The sequence below is a fragment of the Ovis aries genome, chromosome 20, assembly GCF_016772045.2.
Source record: "Ovis aries strain OAR_USU_Benz2616 breed Rambouillet chromosome 20, ARS-UI_Ramb_v3.0, whole genome shotgun sequence".
Lineage (NCBI taxonomy): Eukaryota > Metazoa > Chordata > Mammalia > Artiodactyla > Bovidae > Ovis > Ovis aries.
Window position 1 is genome coordinate 10468057 of NC_056073.1, and position 25706 is coordinate 10493762.

The 25706-nt window shown below is 39.5% G+C and overlaps 1 protein-coding gene across 7 annotated transcripts in view; it reads left to right on the forward strand.

Moving 5' to 3' along the window:
* The first annotated feature begins 6273 nt into the window (after window positions 1-6273).
* KCTD20 (potassium channel tetramerization domain containing 20) overlaps window positions 6274-25706 on the forward strand; it is a 39997-nt gene continuing 20564 nt past the window's right edge. For 2 of the 7 annotated variants that reach the window (XM_027959119.3, XM_027959121.3), the window contains exon 1: window positions 9103-9280. The gene's annotated coding sequence lies outside the window, so the exon portion shown is untranslated. Of the gene's footprint in view, window positions 6430-9102; window positions 9469-9670; window positions 9807-10812; window positions 24031-25706 lie in introns of those variants that run through there. The other 5 variants (XM_060403139.1, XM_060403138.1, XM_060403137.1 and 2 more) reach the window with 5 other exon arrangements.

Below are 25706 nucleotides of genomic sequence, written 5' to 3' on the forward strand. Positions count from 1 at the left end.
CTCCCTCTTAGCTAAACATACTAAATAGTTATCTGTTTGTTTTTCATTATAAAGTTTCTCAGAGAGCAAAGGGACCAGGACATATGCTTTGGTAAACAAATTTTGTCCTTTCTTCATTTACTGAATGTTTGGGGAAAGGAGAAAGTGTGATCTGAGCAAAGTAAAAGAACCTCAGGGTTTTATGTGGTGGCTCAGTGGGTGGCTGGAATCTATTCTGTGAGCCTAAATGTCACTGGTTCAAATCCTAGCTGAAGAATGTATATTTGGGGACTTGCCTTTTTGTTTTCTTTTCAAAACGCAGTTTATTTAAAACCCATATAAGGTTAAAAACAAAAAACCTCCCAGCATTCTCAGTATTGAGCTTGAGAATGAGACTTGTTTGTTGGTAAACAGGGGCAGTGGTCAGAGCTGGTGGGTGGGATTGGAAGGTCTGAGTCTGTAAACTGGTAAAAAGGGTAATGAGAGATAAACATATCAATGGTTTACACACAGCCTCTGCTGAAGCCTGGGCTAACATGTATCTACATTTTTTGACTCTCCAGTCTGAAAACCCACAGGACTTATGTTTAAGAGGATTGATTCTTGACTCTCAAGCTGAGCATTCTATTCTCTGTACTTTTAAAAAAATCATAGAATTCTGAGATGAAAGTATCTTCCCATGTAGGATAGGAAAGGGAGGGAATTCTTGCCCTCAACAAAAATCTCAGTGGGAAGTGTTAATTACTCCCCTGATCTTTATTGGAATTTAACCATTAAGCATCAAGAAATTGTTCTAGTCTCCTTATGTTTCCTCATTCCATTTTACCCCTTTAACACTCAAAATACACTCCTACCTACTTGTCCATTATCTTCTAAAAACAGACAGTATCTAAATAAAATTCCCAAATTGTAATTCAACATGGAATATCTTTCAAAAGTTTTCTAAAAAGCATTTATTTTTCTTTTTAAAGTAATTTAACCTTAATATTTTCCCAGGAAACCAAGTGGATACATTTACAAATGGCTCATTGTGAAGAAAATATTATTTCTGCTCTTGGGTAGGACTGGCCTCTAGTTCCAAAGCTTTTCTTTAAAAAAAATTTTTTTATCATAAAATAAAACACAGAAACCAAAGACAAGACAAAGAAAATGTTTACCTTAATCAGTAATTCTAAGGCAAACACTATTTCAAATCATGTAAGATGATGCTGTGAAAGTGCTGTACTCAATATGCCAGCAAATTTGGAAAACTCACCAGTGGCCACAGGACTGGAAAAGGTCAGTTTTCATTCCAATCCCAAAGAAAGGCAGTGCCAAAAAATGCTCAAACTACCGCACAATTGTACTCATCTCACACGCTAGTAAAGTAATGCTCAAAATTCTCCAAGCCAGGCTTCAGCAATACACGAACCGTGAACTTCCAGTTGTTCAAGCTGGTTTTCGAAAAGGCAGAGGAACAGATATCAAATTGCCAACATCCGCTGGATCATCAAAAAAGCAAGAGAGTTCCAGAAAAACATCCATTTCTGCTTTATTGACTATGCCAAAGTCTTTGACTGTGTGGATCACAATAAACTGTGGAAAATTCTGAAAGAGATGGGAATACCAGACCACCTAACCTGCCTCTTGAGAAACCTGTATGCAGGTCAGGAAGCAAGAATTAGAACTGGACATGGAACAACAGACTGGTTCCAAATAGGAAAAGGGGTACATCAAGGCTGTATATTGTCACCCTGCTTATTTAACTTCTATGCAGAGTACATCACGAGAAACTCTGGGCTGGAAGAAGCACAGGCTGGAATCAAGATTGCCAGGAGAAATATCAATAACCTCAGATATGCAGATTACACCACCCTTATGGCAGAAAGTAAAGAAGAACTAAAGAGCCTCTTGATGAAAGTGAAAGAGGAGAGTGGAAAAGTTGGCTTAAAGCTCAGCTTTCAGAAAACTAAGATCATGGCATCTGGTCCCATTACTTCATGGCAAATAGATGGGGAAACAGTGGGAACAGTGGCTGACTTTATTTTTCTGGGCTCCAAAATCACTGCAGATGGTGATTGCAGCCATGAAATTAAAAGACGCTTACTCCTTGGAAGGAAAGTTATGACCAACCTAGACAGCATATTGAAAAGCAGAGACTATGCTTTGTCAACAAAGGTCCATCTCGTCAAGGCTATGGTTTTTCCAGCGGTCACGTATGGATGCTGGAGTTGTACTGTGAAGAAAGCTGAGCACTGAAGAATCAATGCTTTTGAACTGTGGTGTTGGAGAAGACTCTTGAGAGTCCCTTGGATTGGAAGGAGATCCAACCAGTCCATCCTAAAGGAAATCAGTCCTGAATATTCATTGGAAGGACTGATGCTGAAGCTGAAACTGCAATACTTTGGCCACCTGATGGGAAGAGCTGACTCATTTGAAAAGACCCTGATGCTGGGAAAGATTGAGGGCAGGAGGAGAAGGGGACGACAGAGGATGAGATAGTTGGATGGCATCACCAATTCAATGGACATGGGTTCGGGTGAACTCTGGGAGTTGGTGATGGACAGGGAGGCCTGGCATGCTGCGGTTCATGGGGTCGCAAAGAGTCAGACATGACTGAGCAACTGAACTGGAACTGGAAGGCAAACACCCTTGTAACCACCATTGAGTCAAGAAACAGAACTTCAGTACCTACCCTTAGGATTCCCTTCTGTCTATCGCTTTCCAATCACAACCGTTTCACCAATGAACAGGTAACCATTATAGTAATCACTTTCACTTCCTTTTTAAAAATGATTTGACTACCCAAGTGTTCTCCCCTAGACAGTATAGGTTTCCCCCTACACACATACATGCACCTTTGAAAAACTTGAACTTTTATGTCTTTTTTTTTTTTTTTTTTTTACTTTACAAGTTTTCTCTTGAAGAAAAGAGGCCTTTTGACCTGTAGTCCTCTGTGGTCAGGACGTCACAGATCGTGTGATTCACGGTGCAGTTCAACATGTCCTTCTGTTCTCTGTTTCCTATAAATTGGCAACTATATCTCACGTCTAGACCCACTTTAGGTTCTGTCCGTCTAGCAGCATTTTAGGTGATGGGGTGGTCTTCCCTCGGGAGGCATATGATATCGAATTCTCTCTTTTTATAATTTTAGGACCTATTGATGCATAATACCTATATCTATTAATTCACAGTGGACTGAAAAATTAGGATATTCTGTCATTTCTTTTTTACTTCATAGTGGAATATTCTGATGTAGGTTCACTTCCCTTTATCTCCTATTTGGTTACCAAAATAACCAAACTTAACTTTTTAAAGTTCCCTTAGAGAAAAGACCCTGTGGTTATCATCTTTGTAATTCTCTTGGGGTTCTACACCTTTGGACTATGGCTATATGTTTATTGAATTTGCAGATGAAACATAGTCCTATAAATGAGACTAAACGGCATACTGAAAGTTGTATGTAAAGCATATGTACATTAATAAAGATTTGGTAGCAAATTCTAGTCACCAGAAACTTAAAATTCTTGTTTCTCTGGTTGATTGTGTACTTAAGGTCCAGTCTGTTTCCTGCTGGTCATAAGCCTTTGTGACTTTCATGAAGAGATTGTTACTAAAGGTGAACAGATGAAAGTGAAGTACAAAAGATTCTTGTGAATCTTCTTTGGGTCAATATGCAGGGTTCCAGCCCCCTCTAAAAAGTCAGAAATTAAATAGGCATTTATATCTATATTTGAGCCCAATTTTGGACTCCCAAACAAAAGTGATTATTCTTTCATAAAGACTCATAAAGACTTCATTCTTTCATAAAGTCTCATTTGATACGTCTGCAGATCTAGAGATTATACAACCTAAAGCATTTAAAGAAATTGTTTTTGCAAATGTAAGTCTTTTGAGTGAATTAAAAAATCTTGGCATTTGGGGGTTTGTTTTTATATTTACTACATACAATGTAGTATGTAGAAAAGATAATTAGTTTCTTATATGATTAATTGATAATAGCTATTACTTTAAAATATTTTCATTCTAAGATAGAGTCAACCTTAATTTATTTGGTTTTAACAGTTGAAGTCCTTTAGGGTGCCATCTAGAAGTGCTCCGGAGTTCACCTAGAAGCAGGTGGAGCTGCCACTCACTCAGGGAATGTCAAGCAAGAACTTTGGGGTCAGCTGGTCTGAGTTTTCAGCCCACCAGAACCACTTAGTAGTTAAATAACCTTAGATATTTTACTTGTTTATGTCTTGTTTTCCTTGTTTGTGAATTTGAGTAGTAAGATCTATCTCTCAGGTGTCAACCAAAAACTTATGCAGGAGGCTACAAATAAGAAAAGTTTACTTAGGTCTAAAGAACTGTAACAGGGAACACATAGATTTGGGTAACCCTGAAGGAGTGTTCCTGGTAAGAAAAAGAATCAGAGGCTTATAAACACAAAAAGCCATGAGGTTGTTAAAAGTTGTCTGGCAAAAAATGGTGATTAACTCCAATGCAAGTCAGAAAATATTTGTCTTTAAGGAATCATGAGTTTTTTAGAGTGAGAGTCCAATAAGTAGATAGACTGTCAGCAGTTTCTGGCAAATGTTCTGGATTACTTCATCAGATCAAAAGGTCAGATTCCTTCCAGACTGAGCATGCGTAAGTCACATTTCCTCAGTGGCCTCCTGGCTCCATTTTAGAGAGCTGTCTTAGCAATACCAGCTTCATTTTTATTTTTCTTTCACACAAGGCTTTTGAGAAGTTGTCATGAGAAATACTGTGGAAAGTGCTTTGTAATATTTACTGGTAGTAGATGTTATATTTCGGAGAAGGCAAAGGCAACCCACTCCAGTACTCTTGCCTGGAAAATCTCATGGACGGAGGAACCTGGTGGGCTGCCGTCTATGGGGTTGCACAGAGTCGGACACGACTGAAGTGACTTAGCAGCAGCAGCAGCAGATGTTATATTTAAGGAACTTAAATAATACAATAGAACTGTATTGCCTTTTGAACTGGCCATTGTGATAATCGAAAATTTCTGGTATGTCAATTTGACATTAGAAATGTTTCAACTCCAGATACAAACACATCTGAGAGATTCAGGCTTTGGAGATTCATTAAATTAGAAATAAATTGATAAACATCAGCTTTCTGTGATCATACAGTTTTCATACTCCATCTCCTTAAAGTCTGCCCCTAAAATATCAGATCTGATATGCTATTCGTTATATGAAATTTGTTTTTGTTGTTTACTTGCTCAGTCATGTCCAACTCTTTGTGACCCCATGGACACTCATTAACAGTATATGAAATTAGAAGCAAAAATAGAATAATTTACTCTTAACTCCTAATTAAAAGACACAATAGTTAGCCTAATTCTCCAATGTTGGGGTCAGAGTTTTGTAATATATTACAAATTTGCTGAGAGAAACCTTTCCATAAAGGGAGAATTTGTTTCAGGAACCACCTTACGTGAACATCAGAAAAGTTTTTTCTTTCTTTTCACTCAAAGGACATGAGAAGTGAAATATTTCCTGCCATATCAGTAAACAAGGATGTCACAGTTATCAGCAATTGCAGCCTTCAGTGTAAGCCAGTGAGCTTTGAGGACCCTCAGGAAGGAGAAGAATACCTGCTGTCTAGCAGCCATCAGACAATGGCCACTTCCCACAATGAGCCCTGAGGAAAGGAAGCTCAAGACAGGTAGACCTTGGATACTAGCCCCAGGTGCTGAGGTGCGTATGAAAGGAATGATTTCAGTGAGCCCAGACTCTTGGCTCTTCCCATACAGAGAAAAGTGCTAAATTCCTTAACTTGGAATATTTGGTTTTCTTTAATTAACAATAATCATTTGATGTTCAGACTGCCTGCCCTTTGTTGCAAAAGCATATAACCTGGCTTGTCTCCCTCACCTCCTCACTCAGCAGTAACCCTAACATCTCAAGTAACCCTAACATCTCAGGGTTACTTGAGATGCTTGCTGTCTCCTGGGTTTGAAGTCCTAAAACTTCCCACCGAATAAAACATAACTCTCAACTTTTAGGTTGTGAATTTTTTTTTTTTAAGTCAACAGACATAACACTATACTATATAGAAATGGAAATAAAGGCTTTAGTTTGAACAGTTCTCTATGTTACTCTGGTTGTAAAGCTTGGATCCTGTAACACATTCAAATTGGTTTATATTTATCTTTACTATTGAACATTGTAAGAGAGACAACGCTGTGTTTACCAAATCTTTTTTTCTTGTTCCTTTTCCCCAGCACACAGGAAGTTGTATCTCCCAGCCTTCTTGGAGTCAAGTCAGGTTTGGGCATGTGACTAGCTCAGGCCAATGAAAGGTGAGCAGAAATGAAAGGTCCATATCTGGAGGAGGCAAAGAAAAGCCTTTGCAGGATCCTCCAGTGTAGTTCTTCTGCCATCTCTGATGTGGAACCTCACATTGGGTTGGCAGAGCCAGAGATGGAAGCAGCTGGAAATGCTGAGTCACTACATGGAGGTGAGCTGCCTCTAGAGTCATCTGACCTACAGGTGACTGAAGGGGTGAAGGGTGAAGTCGCTCAGTCGTGTCTGACTCTTTGCGACCCCATGGACTGTAGCCTACCAGGCTTCTCTGTCCATGGGATTCTCCAGGCAAGAATACTGGAGTGGGTTACCATTTCCTTCTCCAGGGGATCTTCCCGACCCAGGGATTGAACCTGGGTCTCCCGCTTCGGAGGCAGACCCTTTAACCTCTGAGCCACTAGTGCAGTACTATAACCTAGCCCATCCTGATTCAAACATAGTTGTTGTTCAGTTGCTAAGTTGTGCCCAACTTTTTTCGACACCATGCCAGGGGACTGCAGCATGCCAGGCTCCTCTTTCCTTCATTATCTCCCGGAGTTCGCTCAAATTCATGTCCACTGAGTTGGTGATGCTATCTAACCACCTCATTCTCTGCCACCCTCTTCTCCTTTTGCCTTCAATCACTCCCAGCATTAAGGTCTTTTCCAGTGAGTCGGCTCTTTGCATCAGGTGGCCAAAGTATTGGAGTGTCAGCTTCAGCATCAGTCCTTCCAATGAATTTTCAGGGTTGATTTCCTTTAGGATTGACTGGTTTGATCTTGCTGTCCAAGGGATTCTCAAGAGTCTTCTCCAATACCACAATTCAAAAGCATCAGTTCTTTAGTGCTTAGCCTTCTTTATGGTCCAACTCTCTCATCTGTATATGACTACTGGAAAAACCATAGCTTTGACTAGACGGACCTTTGTCAGCAAAGTACAGTCTCTGCTTTTTAACATACTGTCTAGGTTTGTCTCGGAGAAGGCAACGGCAACCCACTCCAGTACTCTTGCCTGGAAAATCCCATAGATGGAGGAGCCTGGTGGGCTGCAGTCCATAGGGTCACGAAGAGTCAGAGGCAACTGAGTGACTTCACTTTCACTTTTCACTTTCATGCCTTGGAGAAGGAAATGGCAACCCACTCCAGTGTTCTTGCCTGGAGAAGCCCAGGGACGCGGGAGCCTGGTGGGCTGCCGTCTATGGGGTCGCACAGAGTCGGACACGACTGAAGTGACTTAGCAGCAGCAGGTTTGTCTAGCTTTCCTTCCAAGGAGCAAACATCTTTTAATTTCATGGCTGCTCTCACCCTCCACAGTGATATTGGAGCCCAGGAAAATAAAATCTGTCACTGCTTCTACGTTTCCACTTCTATTTGCCATGAAGTGATGGAACTGGATGCCATGACCTTAGTTTTTTGAATGTCGAACACAATGCTGGATGCTTTACAGTCATTATAAGTGAAGTGAAAGAACAGAATTCGGTAATGATCCTCTCTACACCTCTAAGATAAAATTATAATGAACAAACTATAGCTTCGACTTTTTAAAGTTGTTGCCCTTTACGAGGCAGTTTTGCTATACAAGTATCCAGCAACCACTGCAAGCTACTAGAATGAGATATTTTCTATTATTCCTTCCACTGCAACTCTAATCCTAACCAGCAGCTCTAAACTAGTTCTTAGACTCTTAAGTAACAAAAAAGTGCACTCAAAAAATTTAAGAAATTGTGCTATTATTAACTGGTTTCTGACAATTTTAAAATAATACTTTGATAATCAGTATAACTTTTATTAACTTTTAAAAGTGTAGAGCATGGGAACCCACTACAGTATTCTTGCCTGCAGAATCCCATGGTCAGAGGAGCCTGATGGGCTACAGTCCATGGCGTCGCAGGGTTCGACATGACTCAAACGACTTAGCACACAGCATGCACTGAGTAGAAAGCACGGCAGAAAGGACTGACGCTATTTCTGTCCTTTTATATGCTTTATAGGTCATGGAGTATACATAGATTTTTTGAGTGTTTAAGTATTTTATTCATAACACAGTTTTCCAATAATTTGCTTTAGGGTGAATAAAAATTTGTAATTCAGCTTTGTTTTCCATAGTATGTAGTTTCATTAAACTCAAGATTTGAGAAGAACGTGGAACTTTTCACCCTCCTTTCGGTCAGAATGCATATCCAGTATAGGGATTTCCAAGCAAAACGTGTTTTAAAGAACTTCAAAGGGAATGGCAGTCCACTCCAGCACTCTTGCCTGGAAAATCCCATGGACGGAGGAGCCTGATAGGCTGCAGTCCATGGGGTCGCAAAAAGTCGGACACGACTGAGCGACTTCTCTTTCTTATTATTTTATAAACTTCTCCTTCCAGATGTTATGTAAAGATCCGGGCTTCACAATTTTCTAAAAGTGTTGGCTGTCCTCGGTTCGATCCCCGGGTTGGGAAAGTCCCCTGGGGAAGGGACCGGCTGCCCACTGCAGTATTCAGGTCCGGAGAATCCCAGGGACAGTATGGTCCAGGGGGTCGCAAAGAGCCGGACACGACTGCGCGACCTTCACGCCCACTCACGCATTGGCTGTCCCGGGGCTGCGCGCGCTTATTTTTCAATTTAGATAACTACTAACTTTTCCGTTCAGACTTTCAGTAATTGAAACGGCATCCGCAGCTCAGAAATTGACCTCTGGTGGCTGCGCAAGTTGGGGGAGCGCCCTCCCTGGCGCCGTGTGGCGTGTCGGGAAGGAAAGGGGACACCCCAAAGCCTGCGGCCCAGGGGGCGGGCCGGAGCCCGGCCTTCCCGGCGTGCCCCGCGCGGCGAGGGGGACTCTTAACGTGAAGCGCCGGGTGACTCAGCCGCGTGGCCGCGCGGGCCGGGGGGTTCGGGGCGCGCGCCGCTGCGGCACGGCCGGTCCCCGCGGCGGCTGCTGGCGGCGCCGTGAGCGCGCGCGCCTCCCGGGCGGATTCGGGCCCCGGGCTCCGGAGCGCGGCGGGAGCGTTAGGGAAGTGGTCCGACGCGAAGAACCGGCGGGGTGAGTGCGGCGGCGGGCCTGGCCCGGGGAAGTGCCTTTGTGTCGGGGGGTAAGGGGACCCGCTCCTCAGGTCGGCGCTCGGGCGGCAGCCCTCCGGGTCGTACCCCCATAGAAAGGCCGCGGCGCTGCAATCATCTCGAGGAAAAACGTTGGCAAACGGGTTCCGGGCGCCGGTTTTCGTGCTGAGGGTAAAGCCTGGTAATCCGGGGAAGAAGGGGGGATCGCTTTGCGTGGATATACGTCTACAGAGTCGGGGGACCCCTGAAGTATAACTTGACTTTCCTGCAGGCCTTTGGTGTTTTTATCCCAAAGAAGGAGAAATAATGAGAGCCCGGGAGTGTTTATTGATAAAACACTTGCCTACGTGTTTTTGTTTTTGTTTTCTGGCAGTTCATTGAATTCACTGAAAATTAGGTAGTTGGGTCGACTTCTCGCTCTTTGTACCCCTTCTTCAAAGTCTTCCTTCTCTGCCACCCACAAATTACCAGCTTTCATCGGTGCTGAAGAGCTGGGGGAGACTGAACTGGTAATTTTCTTTTAAATAAAACCTTACTTTTTATAGCGTTGACTGTCTTCAGTTCTGCACTATTCAGAAAAGCTCTTCTCTTTTGGAGTTTGTGATTCTTTCTGAAAATTCCGGGATTAATCCGATTTATTTTTAAATGAGAAACCAGTGAATAAACTAACAAGATAAACAGGCGGCAAGGAATTGTTAAACCCGGTTATGAAAATGCATTTTTCAGGCCCTTTAATTGTCCCCCTGTTAGCTGTTAAACAACTAGCAGCAGCTGTTACCTGAGAAATTAAGAGTTTTTAATGGTCCCCAAACAGTGCTGTTATCACAGCTGAATTTGATTAATCCAGTCAAAAGAACTTCATCCTCAACTTATTCTCACCCTCCCCGCAACATCTGGGACACTTCTTAAACATGAATTTGCACCTTGAAAATGTAAATACCGCCCCCCAAAATGTAAATACCCGTCTCCCAATTTTTTGTATATATTAAAATTGTTTATATAATTTTAAAGATTACTTTCCACTTGCAATTATTACAGAATATTGGCTATATTCCCTGTGTTGTACAGTGCATCCGTGAACCTGTCTTACACCTGGTAGTTCGTACTTCCCGCTCCCCACTTCTTTGTTACCCCACTGCCACCCTGTGATCACTAGTTTTTTCGCTATATCTGTGAGTTGGCTTCTTTTTTGTTATATATTGGTTGGTTTGTTTTTTTTTTTTTTACATTCCACATATCAGTGATAACATACAGTATTTCTGTTTCTCTGTCAGACATTTCACTTAGCATAATGCCCTCCGAATCCATCCATGTTGTTGCAAATGGCAAAATTTTGTTTTTCATTTTTAGTTGAGTATTAGTCCATGGCATATATTTACTACCTCTTTATCCATACATCTGTTGATTGACATTTAGGTTCCTTCCATATTTTAGCAATTGTAAATAATGCTGCTGTGAACATTAGGGTACATGTATCTTTTCCGATTAGTGATTTTGGTTTTTTTTTTTTTTCAGATGTATAGCCAGGAGTGGAATTGCTGGGTCACATAGTAGATCTGATTTTAGTTTTGAGAAACTTCCATACTGTTTTCTATAGTGAGTGCACCAGTTTACATTCTGACCAATAGTGTAAGATGATTCTCTTTTCTCCACATCCTTGCCAACATTTGTTTGTGTTCTTTTTGATGCCAGCCGTTCTGAGAGGTGTGCGGTGATAACTCATGTGGTTTTTATTTGTACTACTCTCAGAAATTTGATTCTGGAAATCAGTGGTGGGTCCTGAGTCTGCATGTTAAGCAAGCACCCCCTTTCTTGGTCTGTTATTGGTGATCCAGGGACCACACTTAGAGAAACAGCAAAATAGACTGGCCTGAGAATTTTTAGAACTGGCCAGCTTTCTTATCCTTTTGTTGATTTTTATTCTCCTTTGCCCCCTAACCAATCATAAGCCAAGAAGGTCTGAGTCTTTAGAAGGAAACTAAAGAGTGCTTTCTTGGGCTCTGCCATCAGGGTGAGTGTGTGAAAGTCACTCAGTTGTGTCTGACTCTTCGTGACCCCATGAACTATACAGTCCATGGAATTCTCCAGGCCAGAATACTGGAGTGGGTAGCTGTTTCCTTCTCCAGGGGATCTTTCCAACCCAGGGATCAAACCCAGGTCTCCCGAATTTCAGGCAGCTTTTTTACTGTCTGAGCTACCAGGACACTGGGGTAGGAAATACATATTCTAATGCCTTAGAGATGTGTACTGTGTAGTAAGTTGCTTCAGTCATGTCCAACTCTTTGCGACCCGATGGGCTCTAACCTGCCAGGCTCCTCTTCTTCATGGGATTCTCCAGGCAAGAATATTGGAATGGGTTGCCATGCCCTTCAGGGGATCTTCCTAACCCAGGGATCGAACCTGCCTCTCTGACGTCTCTTGCATTGGCAGGTAGGTTCTTTACCACTAGCCCCACATTGGAAGCCTGCCTTGGAGATAGTCAGTGCCTATTAATCTGTCCTTTTATCTTTCAGGGGCCTGCTTCCAGTATCATCAGCTTATTAGAAATGTCATTAGGCTAAATCTCCCCCCTCCCAACTAATTTCAGTCTTCTTCCCTTTAGAACCAGGACAGCTAATGCTGTGTAATTCTCATGGCCTTGAACTCAGATTTCCTGTTATGTAGCAGTACCAGTAGCATTTAGGAGGGCTTTCAATTCATCTGAACATTAATTCAGGCACAGATACCCCAGTAATGCCTATTTTGTAGTAGGCCATTTTAGCAACGACATTACAAAGATGTCACAGAGTTGCATTGCTCCCTTGAGGCAAATATGAAGGCTGGATAATCTCTGCTGCCGAAAGCTTTTTCTGTTTCTTAGTCCTTCAAATATTAATAGGTGTGTAGGGATGAGGTTAGAGTTAGGCTGTGTGTTTTCCGACTTTTTTTTTAGGTCTTTGGTTTCTTCTTAGTGTCTCACTTTTCTTACTAACCTATTTCTGTTGATTCACAAAATACTGTTGTCTTTCCTTCTGTAACCCTGGGCTTACTGATTATTGCGTCTTCCTCTGCCCCTGAATCTGTACATGCCTACTCCTCCTTGGCTAACTGGAGTAAAAAGTGTAGGGAAATTGTTGGAATGCTGCATGATTTCTAGTTGGAAGACCCAGAGTCATGGAACTGTGAGGCTTAGAGATATAAAGGAACCTATTACAAATTTATACGGTGCGGTCCTCTTGCTTTTTTCCCCCCGCCTCTTGCCTTTTAAGATGAGGAATCTAAGAGATCAGATGGCAGAGTGAGGACCCCTGGCTCCTAGCCCAGTGTTCTTCCCACTAAATCATTTCAAGAAAAATGCTTCAAAAATGAAAACAGTTTAGAGAAATTCAGTTATAAGTAGATGAAGAAAACTGAGACTTTCACATGAATACAAAAGCAATATTTGGAAAAATGGAGATGGAAGGAGAGCGTGTTCTAACCACATAAACCAGGAAGAGTAGGAATACTAAAATAAGGAATTCTGAAGCTTGAAATAATGAGCAAATAGTTCTCTTGTAATCCCCAGAAATGTTATGAAGTTGGTATTTTTTTTGATTCAGTAAAGATTAAGATAAGTACACTGAATTTTTATTAAATGTTGGATGTTTAAGCAAAGTCTAGAATTTTTTGAACTTGCCATGTAACTATACTGTTGTCTTTACCCAAATTATTAGGTATCTCTGTTGGAGACAGAAAGTAAGACTGATCTATCTGCAATCTGATTCCATATACCTCTTATGAAAAATGAGATTATTGGAATAGTATATGCATTTCTGGAATAGTAGGAAGGAAAGAAGTACAGATGAAAGAAGAGAACCCCATGCTATTTTTTCTTAGAGTCCCCAAAGTAGACGTTTTTGGATTGTTCTTGTATATTCATGAAAGTAGAATGAGAAATAATAAGGATTTGGAACTTTCCTGGCGTCTTCACTTCCCCAGCGGGGAGTGAGGGTTTCATCCTTGGTGGGGAAACTTAAGATTCAGCCTGCACCAGGGTGTGGCCAAAAAAATAAATAATAAGGACTTATTGATTAGTAGACATTGTTATGTACCAGACTGATTAGTAGACATTGTTTTGTACCAGACACTTCGCCCAACATGTCTACATTTCTCACTTAATTTCCTCCATTTTATAGCCAACGAATCTAAGACATAAAGAGCTTACGTTTGCCCAAGTCACACCTTGTGAGTGGCTGAGCCAGCATTCAAGCTTAGACGGACTCCATCAATTAATATTTATGCTCAGTAGTGCCCTCCTTATTCTTCACTGGGCAGTGGTTAAGAATGTGGGCTTTGGAGCCGGTTTTTCCTGGGTTTAAATCCTAGCTCTTTCATTTACTAGCTTGGATATTCATCAGTTTCTTTCTCTGAAATAGAGGTTGTAATAGTAGCTACCTCAGAGGGTTATTAGGATTGAGTTAGTTCATGTAAAATGCTTTGATCTACACCTGACTATTGGGAGTTCTCAGGAGATGCTGACTGTTAATTGGTTTTTAAAAAATAAGAGACTGTTGACATTTTCTTTAGATTTAGATTGTCCTTTCCAGTGTTGAAATGCTAAGGCTTTTATAGTGTAGATATAAATTAACTTTATCTCTTTTCTTACTGTAACATACGGGAGGCAGGGCTTACTAAAATTTTGGAAAGCACTGGGGTGTAGTAGAAAGATCTGTGACATGATTTGGTTAAGGTTACTGGAGAAAGTTCACCTTTCTTAGAATAAAACAACTAATGATCTTTACTTCTATAGGAAGGCCACAGTATATACCTTGAAACCATGTAAGACTCCTTCAGTGTATTTGCCTTAAATCTCTTTTGGTGGGAAAGGATAAAATTTTAATTTTTGCAGTCATATCTGTGTATTAGTTTGCTGGGACTACCATAACAAGGTACCACAAAACATGTGGTTTAAACAATAGAATTTCCAGAGGCTGGAAGCTCAAGTTCAAGGTGTTGGTGGGGTTGGCTTCTTCTTAGGACTTGCTCCTTTGCGTGTAGGTGGCTGCTTTCTCCCTGTCTTCACATGGTCGGTCTTCTCTCTGCACCTCTCTTGTCCTCATCTCTGCTTAAAAGGACACCAGTTGTATTGGATTAGGGCCCACTGATGACTTCATTTAATCTTGAAAAGTGAGTGTTAAGTCACTCAGTCATGTCCACTCTTTTAAAGAGCCACCACCTCTTTAAAAGCCACATTCTGAGGATTTAGGATAACAGACTTCAACATACAAGTTTTGAAGGAAACACGATTTAATTTAGCTCATGACAGTCTGTTTAGGGGGTTGAATGCTGGGTAATTTAAATGGCAGGTAACCTGTCCCTGGTAGCTCAGCCAGTAAAGAATCTGCCTGCAGTGCAGATCTCTGGGTGGGGGAGATCCCCTAGAGAAGGGCATGGCAACGCACTCCAGTGTTCTTGCCTGGAGAATTCCAGAGGGGCCTGGTGGGCTACAGTCCATGGGGTCACAAAGAGTCGAACACGGCTGAGCAGCTAGCACAGTCTGAGCCTTCTGTTGTGCTTGTCACTGAGCGCCCTCCGCCTTGGGACCTGAGGGTCATGCTTTATCCTGTGCCTACCCACATGCCCTGCCTTCCGCCTGTTCCCTAGAGCTTGCTGTTGAGTCCCCTAAGAAGCCTCCAGTTAAGTCCTTGTGTTGGATTTAAAGCTATGAAGATTATTCTGTCATCCTATTGAGTAATCTGCTTGAGAAACTATTTCATGTATTTAACCTAAATTCCTAATTTGTCTGGTATTCCTAATATTTCTTCTTGAATCTAGATGGAAAAAATGTCAAGATCTCTTAAGTAGTGATATGTCATTTTCTTCTTAAACTTCAAAAAATTTAAAGTATTCTAAGATTTTTTTTTTTAAACTTCAACCATTTTCTCGAAGAGTTCCCTGTTTTTAGAGGTACGTTTTCCTTTTTTTTTCCCCCTCATTTTAAAAGTAGTTAACACATTCATTTTAGAGACTTTGGCATATTCAGTAAAACAGTTTTTTAAAAATCACATGATAAGCCTGTAGTTAAGGTGGAATATTAATATCTTTAATCGTTTTCTATGACTAGGTTGTTTCAAATTGCCTTTTTATTTATTTTTTTTTCAAATTGCCTTTTTAAAATCTAGATTATCCGTACTATTTCATGCTATTTTAGTTATTATAAAACATTTTTTAGTCTGTTCATGTGATGAATTATATTAATTTTTAGAATGTTAAGCCAACCTTTGTATTATCCTTTTTTATATATATATGGGTTTGATTTTTTTTTTTTAAAATTGGTATAGGATTTTTGTGTTTATGAGAAAAAGTGGTCCATAATGCTTTTTGGTAATGCCCTAGTGAAGTTTTGAGTCCGTGTTATATGCTGGCCTCAGAAAATGAATTGGGATGTATGCCCTGTTTTCCTGTTCTCTGTAAGAGTTTATATTGATAAGATTGATATAATTTCTTCCTTTAAAGATGTGGAAGAATTTACTAGTCAAGCCACTTGGTCCTGGAATTTTCTCTAAAGGATGGTTTTAATTGTGGATTATGGTTCTGTGTACTATTTATATACTATCAAAATAATCTATATCATCTATTTGTATATAAATACAGGCACAAATATATTAAGCTATTTGTTGAAGGGTGTTAGTGTATACCATGTGGAGACTGGACTAGGACATTAGGAAGGGCAGGCTGGGACTCTGGGCAGGAGTGGAAGCAGTGTCCAGTCAAATTTTTTCTTTATCAGAGAACTTCAGTTCTGCTCTTAAAGCCTTAGAATTGGTTGGATCAGGCTCACCCACATTATCTGGATAATCTTCCTTATTTAACCTTAAAATGGTTAAATACTTTAATCACATCTACCAAAAACCTTTACAATAACACCTAGATTAGCACTTGATTGAGTAACTGGGACTGTAGCTTGTGGGTTGACATATAAAACTGACCATCACAGCCTTTCCACAGTTTTGGCTCTCTCGCTAGTTGCCTAATGCCTTCAAACAGATGTGGGGTTTCTGTTTTTTTATTTTTTGGTTTCACCCATCCCATTCTGATGGATGCATTATTCTAGGGGATAGGACTTACCAGTGCATGGAAGTCGTGATGGGAACAGGGAGGAAGGCAGACTTCAACTTGGCACAAAGGGAAAAAATAAAATTTTTCCCCCCAAGCATTAGTGGCCAATAATAAGGGTGAGCTAATAATAAGCAAGAGATTCTTTATTTTGGAATATTTTTTAGTTAGACTGGACTGAACTAATAGTGTTTTTGTAGTTCTAGAGGGAAGGTGATTTGGACCCCAGATCTTTTTGAGATTTATGATTGTGGGGGTAAAATTGGGAGCCCATCATCAGGTGACCAGCATTTAAAAAAAAAAAAAAAGTATCATTTTCTGTCACCATTATTTTATAAAAGAAAAGACATTTAATATAAAGAACGAAGTAAAACTTAGTTTAGGTACCGAGAAAGCATTAAACTAACACCTGCCACAATTCTTTAGTTCACATTTTAATATTTTTTAAATCAGGCCGTGTCTTAAAACCACGGGTGTGTTAATATGATAGTACTTTCTTGAAACAGTGTTATTCGGTTGATGTCTTAGTCCATGTCAGTTGTCTCAGAATTGGGATAATAATTGTGTTTGTATGTTTGTGTGCGTGCGTGACATTATCTCCATTGCCCTCATTTTTGCTGTCAGTGAAAACTTTCGACACTGATTAAGACTGACACTGGTTAATACTGGTCCTTGAATCATCTTCTGACACAGTGACTGTGGACTGTCTCCAGAATTTTCAACATTTGTTCTATTGCTACAGTGCTGCTTTATAGATCTGTCCCCTAAGACCTTCAGATCTTGCCGGACAAGGACTTAGCTTTTCTTATCAAATGGGCTGCTATATTGAATAATACATTTAAAATTTAAAACAGTTGTACTCCCTTGTACTGTTTAAGACATCATTGCTAATAATATAGATCTTGGAAATTTCCTGGAAGTTTGCCAGTGAGTAATCTTAACCTCAGTGTCTCTTCCTGTTATATACCTTGGATTGTTCGTAGCTTAAAGTTGTCATTAGAATGAGCATAACTAGTTGAATCCATCAAAAGACAGAAGCACCCTGTGTGGAAATTACAGAATTTGATCTACTCTGGTTTTAAGTAATAAAGTTGAGAGTTATAACAGAATTAAGTAAGGTCTTAAATTGAACTCTGAACTCAAGATTGTAAAATCAACCACTATCTGGAGTTCATTGATTTAGAGGTTGTTTCAAAGCAACTATTTAAACAGAAAAGGTGCTAGGAGTGTTCATTACTGGCACAGAAAGGTCATATGTCTTGGCTCCAGATCTTTGGCTTGAGATCATATCTCCAAACCTGAGAAACTTAACATAGAATTAATGAAGGTAAATCAGAAGTAAATCTCCGATAGGCAGAGATAACACAGCTTAAGGGTGACATGTTTGACTATGAAGCCGGAAACCTATGTTTGCAGCCTGGCTATACTATTAGCTGTGCGACTGTGAGAACTTCTCTTAACTTCTTTATTCCTCAGTTTCCGTATCTGTAAATGAGGATAATAATAGCAGCTACTTCATAAAGGTTTTTTGTTGGTTTTGTTAGTATTAAGTTAAATAACATTTATAAAGTGCTAAGAATAACATGTAGCAAATGATATATGTTAAAATCAACAAAGGTTAGTCCATCTAGACTTATGATGGACTGTTTGTGGTAATTTGGCATATTGAATCTCAACTGATTAATTAGTGATCCTAATGTAGAATATGTTCTTGAGTAATTGGGTTTAGATTTGGTTATTTAAGGATGTAAGAAGACTTTGCATCTTGAAAGGGGTTGCAGTATTTAAAAACTTCTTCAGATAAATTAATGAATCTAAGTTTAAGGATTTACTAAAGGTTTTCTGAGTACTTTAAGATTGGCTTGATAGGCAGTTGAAGTACTAAAACAAAAAAAGAACATGTTAAAAGATTATAAGTATCATTAAAAATGAATTGAAATATCAAACTTAGGATACTGGGGATTCAACTATATTTGTCTCTTTTTGTCTTATTTTATATTTTAAACTGAATAGTGAGTAAAAAAGTTATTCTCTAAATCCTTTTGTTTACTAGTTCTTTTAATTAGGTGATTTGATAAAGTTATAGAGGAAATTGTTTAGAGGCCTTTAGACAGTTATAAGGGAGAAGGCAATGGCACCCCACTCCAGTACTCTTGTCTGGAAAATCCCATGGACAGAGGAGCCTGGGAGGCTGCAGTCCAAGGGGTCTCGAAGAGTTGGACATGACTGAGTGACTTCACTTTCACTTTCCACTTTCCTGCATTGGAGAAGGAAATGGCAACCCACTCCAGTGTTCTTGCCTGGAGAATCCCAGGGACGGCGGAGCCTAGTGGCCTGCCGTCTGTGGAGTCGCACAGAGTCGGACACAACTGAAGCAACTTAGCAGCAGCAGCAGACAGTTACAAAGGTCTTCAAGTCTTAAATTCAAGTAACTGTAATATAGTCTCTTCTGGTACAAAAGCTGTTTTTGGACCTAAGTTTATTGATAGAAAGGTTATCAGAGCAGTAAGTTAGGAAAGTCAAGTAGAGAAGACAGGGAATTGTATCTAGGCAGTTATAATCCCACGTATCTAGGCAGTTAAAATCTCGTCTCTACCATCCTGTGCTTTCATCCGCCAGTCTGCCAGCCTGGCCTCTGCTAGCAGCTCATACACGAAAATGAAGGAGGGCGTGTGGACTCGGAGGCGCTGCCTTTCTCTCCTGCATCTCCTAGGTGCTGCCCTTCTGGCTGTCAACCCACTGAGATGCTGTCACACCTAGACAGTTCCAGTAGCCTCTTACTCCACTTGTCCATCTGTGGTTATATTTATTTTAAAGCAACATGTTGAATATGAAACTTCTCTATGTAAAAACTTCACCTACAAGACAAAGTCCTTCACTCCGCTTGACTTTGTAATTCAAGGCCTCTGTAAACCAGCTGCAGCTTCTTTTTCACCCGTGTTCTCCTAGGGCTGTTCTGCACAGCCATCTAAGTTGTGTGTTGCATAGCTCCTTAAGGGGTGGTGTGCGTGGGGTTCCCTGAAGCTGTATGGTATGATGGTTGCTCTGTTTTCTCCCACCCTTTTGTATTAATCCTTCACTCTAACCTGGCTGGTCTGTCCCTCCACTCCTTTCTTACAGTAATAAAGCTCCTTTTCATTCTTACTTTTCAACCTGTTATACATCATTCACCCTGTTTTATGCCCTCTCTTTTCTTTAATAGGTAGAACCAAAGAGTGGAGTATTAAACAGCCATTAAAAGAATGAGGAAGATTTCCAGTCACTCCTATGGGGTGAATTTGAGATATATTGTTAAGAAAAATAGCAAAGTACAGAACTGGATATGGTATTCCATCTTTTGTATGAGAAACAGAAGAATTAAGAATTTATATGTATATACATCTATAAAGAGAAACATGAAGGATAAACAGATTAATAAAACTAGTTATGTGTAGGGAATAGATAGGAAAATACTGGAGGGGAAGGGAGAGATATCTCTGAGCATTCCTTTTTTGTAATACTAACTTTTGAACCATGTAAATGTTTTACATAATCAAAAATTAAAATAATGAAAAATAAGCTATAATTGAGTGATTAAAAAACAAAAATGAACCTAAATTACAGGACATACAGAATAAAATAACTAAAAATAAACATAGTATGCTGAATATACATCCCTAGTGAAATGTAATTCAAGGACAAAAAGAATTAGCCCCCAAAAGACACTTAAACTTAGTGGGTTTAAATGTTAGTAACATTAATGTTATAGTTTTATTTATTTATTTTTAATTTTTATTTTTACTTTATTATTTTGCTTTACAATACTGTATTGGTTTTGCCATACATTGACATGAATCAGCCACGGGTGTACATGAGTTCCCAACCCTGAACCCACCTCCCACCCAATGTTATAGTTTTAAAACTGAATTATGAACCAAGATTTTCATTGTGAGAGAAAAGATATAGTACTAATAGAAAATAAGTAAAGAAAAACCATAATGTCGAATTTGAAGTGAACATATCAGTATAAACTCTGTTTGTGTTTTAAAAAAGCTCCAGGTTTGCTTCTAAACCATTTCAGTAGACTGTGACACCCCAATATATAAGACACCTGGTGTTCAGATCTTGATTTATAAATGCTTTTGTCCACTAAAAAGAAGAAAGGCTTCTGGAGAATTGGCTGATTGTAAGTCAAGGTCAGAGATGGTGAAAGGTGGGCTTAGAAAACATATAGGAAGTAGCCTCAAAAAACCAATAGCTGCTGCTGCTAAGTCGCTTCAGTCGTGTCCAACTCTGTGCGACCCCATAGACAGCAGCCCACCAGGCTCCCCCCGACCCTGGGATCCTCCAGGCAAGAACACTGGAGTGGATTGCCATTTCCTTCTCCAATGCTTGAAAGTGAAAAGTGAAAGTGAAGTTGCTCAGTTGTGCCCAACTCTTAGCGACCGCATGGACTGCAGCCCACCAGGCTCTTCTGTCCATGGGATTTTCCAGGCAAGAGTACTGGAGTGGGTTGCCACTGCCTTCTCCAAAAACCAATAGAATTGTGTTTAAATGACAGATGAACTCTTGAAGGGAATCCCACTAGCCGTACCTGGGACAGTTTGAACCAATAATTGGAGAAGTTAAAAAAAAAAAAAAAAGATGGTAATGGATCATTTTAATACATTAGATTAAAACAAATCTTTGAGTTCATAATTAAACTTAAAAAGGAAGATACAGGGAGAGTGAAGTAGGAGTTCTACTTAACAGAAGAATGCTAGACAGTAAATGTAGGAAGAATGACAAAATTAGAAAGTCATTTTGTAGTCCCCAGTGTATTAATAATTGGTTCGGGCAAGAATCTTCAATAGATGCTGAAACCACTGGATGAAAAGTTATTGGGAGACAGGATATCAGATCTCTCTTTACAACAGAAAGACCTGTTGTCACCGCTTTAACCACATAATCAGACATGCCCTGTAGTGGGGTAGCCTGGCATTGTGTGCCCCTGATGTGATGGCAGTTTGAAGGACACAACTGTATTCTTGTTTTAAAAAAATTTAACTTGTATTTCATCACATGGAAACAATGAGATGGATGTTAGAACTGACCTAGACTTTTTAATTTAAAATAATTTTTATTGAAGTATAGTTGATTTATAATATTTTATTAGCATAACAAAGTGATTCAGCTATATATTTTTTCAGATTATTTTCCACTGTAATTATTATCAGCTATGTGTTAGATGGTGAATCCTTGTTGCTTGTCTGTTTTATGTGTAGTAGTTTGTATTTGTTAATCCCATTCTCCTAATTTGTCACCCCTCCTCTTTCTGCTTCCATAACCAAAGTTTGTTTTCCATGTCTGGCAGTCTGCTTCTGTTTTGTGTATAGGTTCATTTGTATTATTTTTCAGATTCCACATGTAAGTGGTATCGTAATTGTCTTTCTCTGACTTAGTATGAAATTCTCTAGGTCTGTCCTCCATGTTCTGCAGATGGCAATATTTCATTCTTTTTCATGGCTGAGGAGTATTGTGTGTGTGTGTGTGCGTGCATCTGTATGTATACATCACATTTTCTTAAGTCAGTCATCTGTTACGGTCCCCTGGGTTTCATGTCTTCGCTGTTGTACATAGTGCTTCTGTGAACACTGGGGTACGTGTATGTTTTTGAATTAGTGTTTTTGTCTTTTCTGGATATGTGCTCAGGAGTGGGATTGCTAGATCATATGATATCTCTATTTTTAGTTTAAGGAACCTCCATACTGGTTTTTTTGTAGTTGGCTGCGCTAATTTATATTCCCACCAACAGTGTAGGAGGGTTCCCTTCTCTGACCAGACTTTTTCAAAAAAGTCAATTTCATGTAAAACAACTGTCCCCCAAATTGTGGGGGTAGGGACAGCAGGGTGCAGAATATGAAAGATTCAGAACAGCCAAATGTAAGGAATGAGCCTTGATTGACTTATGGATCCCAAAAAAGATTATGCAGGAAAATATTAGGCCAATTGAGTAAATTTGATTATTGGTTATATATTAGTATTATGCGAATGTTCATTTTCTTAGATGTGAGAGCAATACTGCTGTGTGATTTTTTAAGAGAATGTTCTCATTCTTAGAATGGGCTTGCTGAAGTAACTTGGGTGAAGTGTTGTAATGTTAACTTTTAAGTGATTCAGAAAAACTTGTGTGGTGGGGGAGCAGATGATCATTGGTAAATCTGAAGGATATATTAAGATTTTACTGGTTATAATGATTTTTTCAATTTTTGGAGATTTGAAAAATTTCAAAAAAAAAAAAAAAATCTGCTTCAGAGCCCAGCTCAGATTTTATCTCATATGAAGGCTTCCTTTTCCAACCACACTGTCTAGAGGTGATTTTCGCTCCAACTTTTGTGTTTATTTTATAATCCCCAAACCTGAGTGCTGAATAAGAGCTGCCTAAGAAGTTGACTTTTTCATTTTTAATTACAAATTCCAGACTCGTTGTAAGAATAGGCCCAAGAATCTGGAACCACTGGTTTGAACCATGTGTTCTGTATTTATTACCTAAAGTTGCTTGTCTTTTTCATATAGCCCCACCTACTCAGTGGGAGCTTGGGGCCAACCCTTGAGAGCATGGCTCAGTCCTTCGTGTTGCTCAGTGCTGTGTGCCTTCCACACAGTAGGGGTTTGGTAAGTATGTGCTGACTATAATATATAGGTTGGGACTGATTTGTTGATCATCTGAAGAAACTACCAGAAACTTCTCCATGGTTTTGAGAGATTAAAAAAAAAAAAGAAACCTTGCTGATAAAAGCACTTAGTACAAAAGGCCCATTAGAAAGATGTATAGGTTTTAGTTCTAACACTACAGGTTTGGTTTATGGAAATAACATGTTTGTTACCAGCAAATGTTTGGAATTGAAGAGTTAACAGTGGTATCATAGTTGAGTTTTATTACCTCTGCAAATGGATATATAAAGACTCTAGTACTTGATCTCTATAAAAATACAGATTCCCAGAGATACAGTTTTCTCCCTTCTACACTTATTGATATGGTTGACACATGGCCCTGTATATGTTTAAGATGTACAACATAATTTGACTTACTTACATAATGATATGACAATAGGTTTAGTGAACATAGATCTCATATAGAAACATGACAAAAATAGAAAAAAAGATTTCTTTCTCCCTTGTGATAAGAACTCTTAGGATTTACTCCCTTAACAGCCTTCATAGGTAAGGTAAAGAAAGCAGTGTTAATTATCTGTATCATGTTATATATCTCCAGTACTTATTTATCTTATAACTTGAAATGTGTACCTATTTTTTATGCTAAGATGATTTTTTTTAATTGGACAGTTGGAATTGAGATAATGAATGAAGGTTGAGGTTAGGTGTTAATGCAGGAAAGAAGAAACAATTAGAGATTGAAAAAATAAGGTCTTTGAAGATTTTTATAGGCTTGAAGCTGGTTTTGAGTATATAAAAAGTAATAATGGCTAACTTTTTTTTTTTTTTTAGTGTTTACACATGCCATAGATTGCGTTGGCTGAAGTATCCATAATCCCTAAAACAGTTCTTCCAAGTGGATATTGATGTATAGATGAGAAAATTGAGTCTCAGAGAAGTTCGTCATGTGCCTAGACTCACACAGCTAGTACATGGTGGAATCAAGAACCAAACCAGGCAGTGTGGGTTCCAGAGCACTTGCTGGTAAATATGGGAAGCAGGACAGCTTATCACTAAATGTAGCTTCCCTTAATTTGAGACTTAATGAGGAAATGGTATGGGAAATGGGAGAACATTTCATAGCATTAGTTCTTTGAAAAGAAAAAAGAGAGAGAGAAAGGAGTTAGGGGAAGGGAATTGATCTTTACCAGGGGTTAATTATACAGTTGCTTAGACCCACAGGAAGAGTATATTAAAAAGGCAAGTGTATGAACCTTGACCAGTATTGAAGAAGAGCAAAATCCTGCACAGAAGAGTATTCTAGTATAGCTTCATTAACCTAGCCTATCTTTAAAGTATATAATGTATTTATGTGTATTAAAATAGCTGAAATAGGACTTCCCTGGTGGTCCAGTGGTTAAGAGTCTGCCTGCCAATGCAGGGGACAGGGGTTCGAGCCTTGGTCGGGGAAGATTCCACAGAACACAACTACCAAAGCCCACGCGCCCTAGAGCCTGTGCTTCACAACGGGAAAACCCACCGCAGTAAGAAGCGTGAGTGCCACAGCTAGCGAGTACACCCACTCGCCACACTAGAGAGAGGCCTACGTAGCAGTGAAAGCCCAGTGCAGCCAAAATAAGTCAATAATTGACAAAATAATAAAACAGCTGAAATAAACATTATTGCTTTGAATTAAAAACTTGATTAAACACTCTTAAAAATAAATAGTAAAAATGCTCTAGTATTAATACATCTAATTATCCACACATTTAAAAAATATTTCATTGGAATGAATTATGGCAGTAATATTTTTGGGTAAAGCAAATTTTTACTTCCATATAATAAGAGAGCAAACAAAGCTACATTCTGAATAATAAACTGGTATGCGTGCAACTGCCATCTCCATTAAATTTAATGCTTATGAGACTTAATTATTCTAAACTAGCAATCGCTGCAGAAAAAAAATGAGTGGTTAAGATATAATTTTAAAGATTAAAAGAAAAAATTTCCCTGTTGACAACTTAAAACCATTCTAGAAGTTCTAGATAAATGACATAGAGAAATGATGTCAAGAGTGTTAAATTAGACATTGTATTGACAAAGAAATAAGATTACTCAGTGGAACAGAGTTTAAAAACCAGACCAAGCGTAAATTATGTTAGTATTTGATTAAAGTGCCATCTAAAATCAGTGTGGGAAAAAAACAGACTCTTCAGAATATATTAAGGCAGTTAGTTGGTTAGCCATTTGGATTTTGTTAGATCTATACTAACTGGGCTTCCCTGCTGGCTCAGCCTGCCAATGGTGGGAGACAACAGTTCAGTCCCTGGGTCGAGGAGATCCCTTGGAGAAGGAAATGGCAACCCACTCCAGTATTCTTGCCTGGGAAATCCCATGGACAGAGGAACCTGGTGGGCTATAGTCCATGGGGTCACAAAGAGTTGGACAGGACTTAGCAACTAAACAACAACAAATTCCTGAGGGAAAAGTGGAAAGACACAAAAGGTCAGGTTCAAAGGGCAAGTTAGGCAACTGAGGCAAAAAATAATTCAGAGAATTCTAAAAGCAGCAGTTGTTTAATCTCTGTCATGTCCAACTCTTGCGACTCCATGGGCTACAGACTGCCAGGCTCCTCCTCTGTCCATGGGATTTCCCAGGCAAGAGTACTAGAATGGGTTGCTGGTTTCTTCCCTAGGGGGTCTTCCCAACCTGGCGATCAA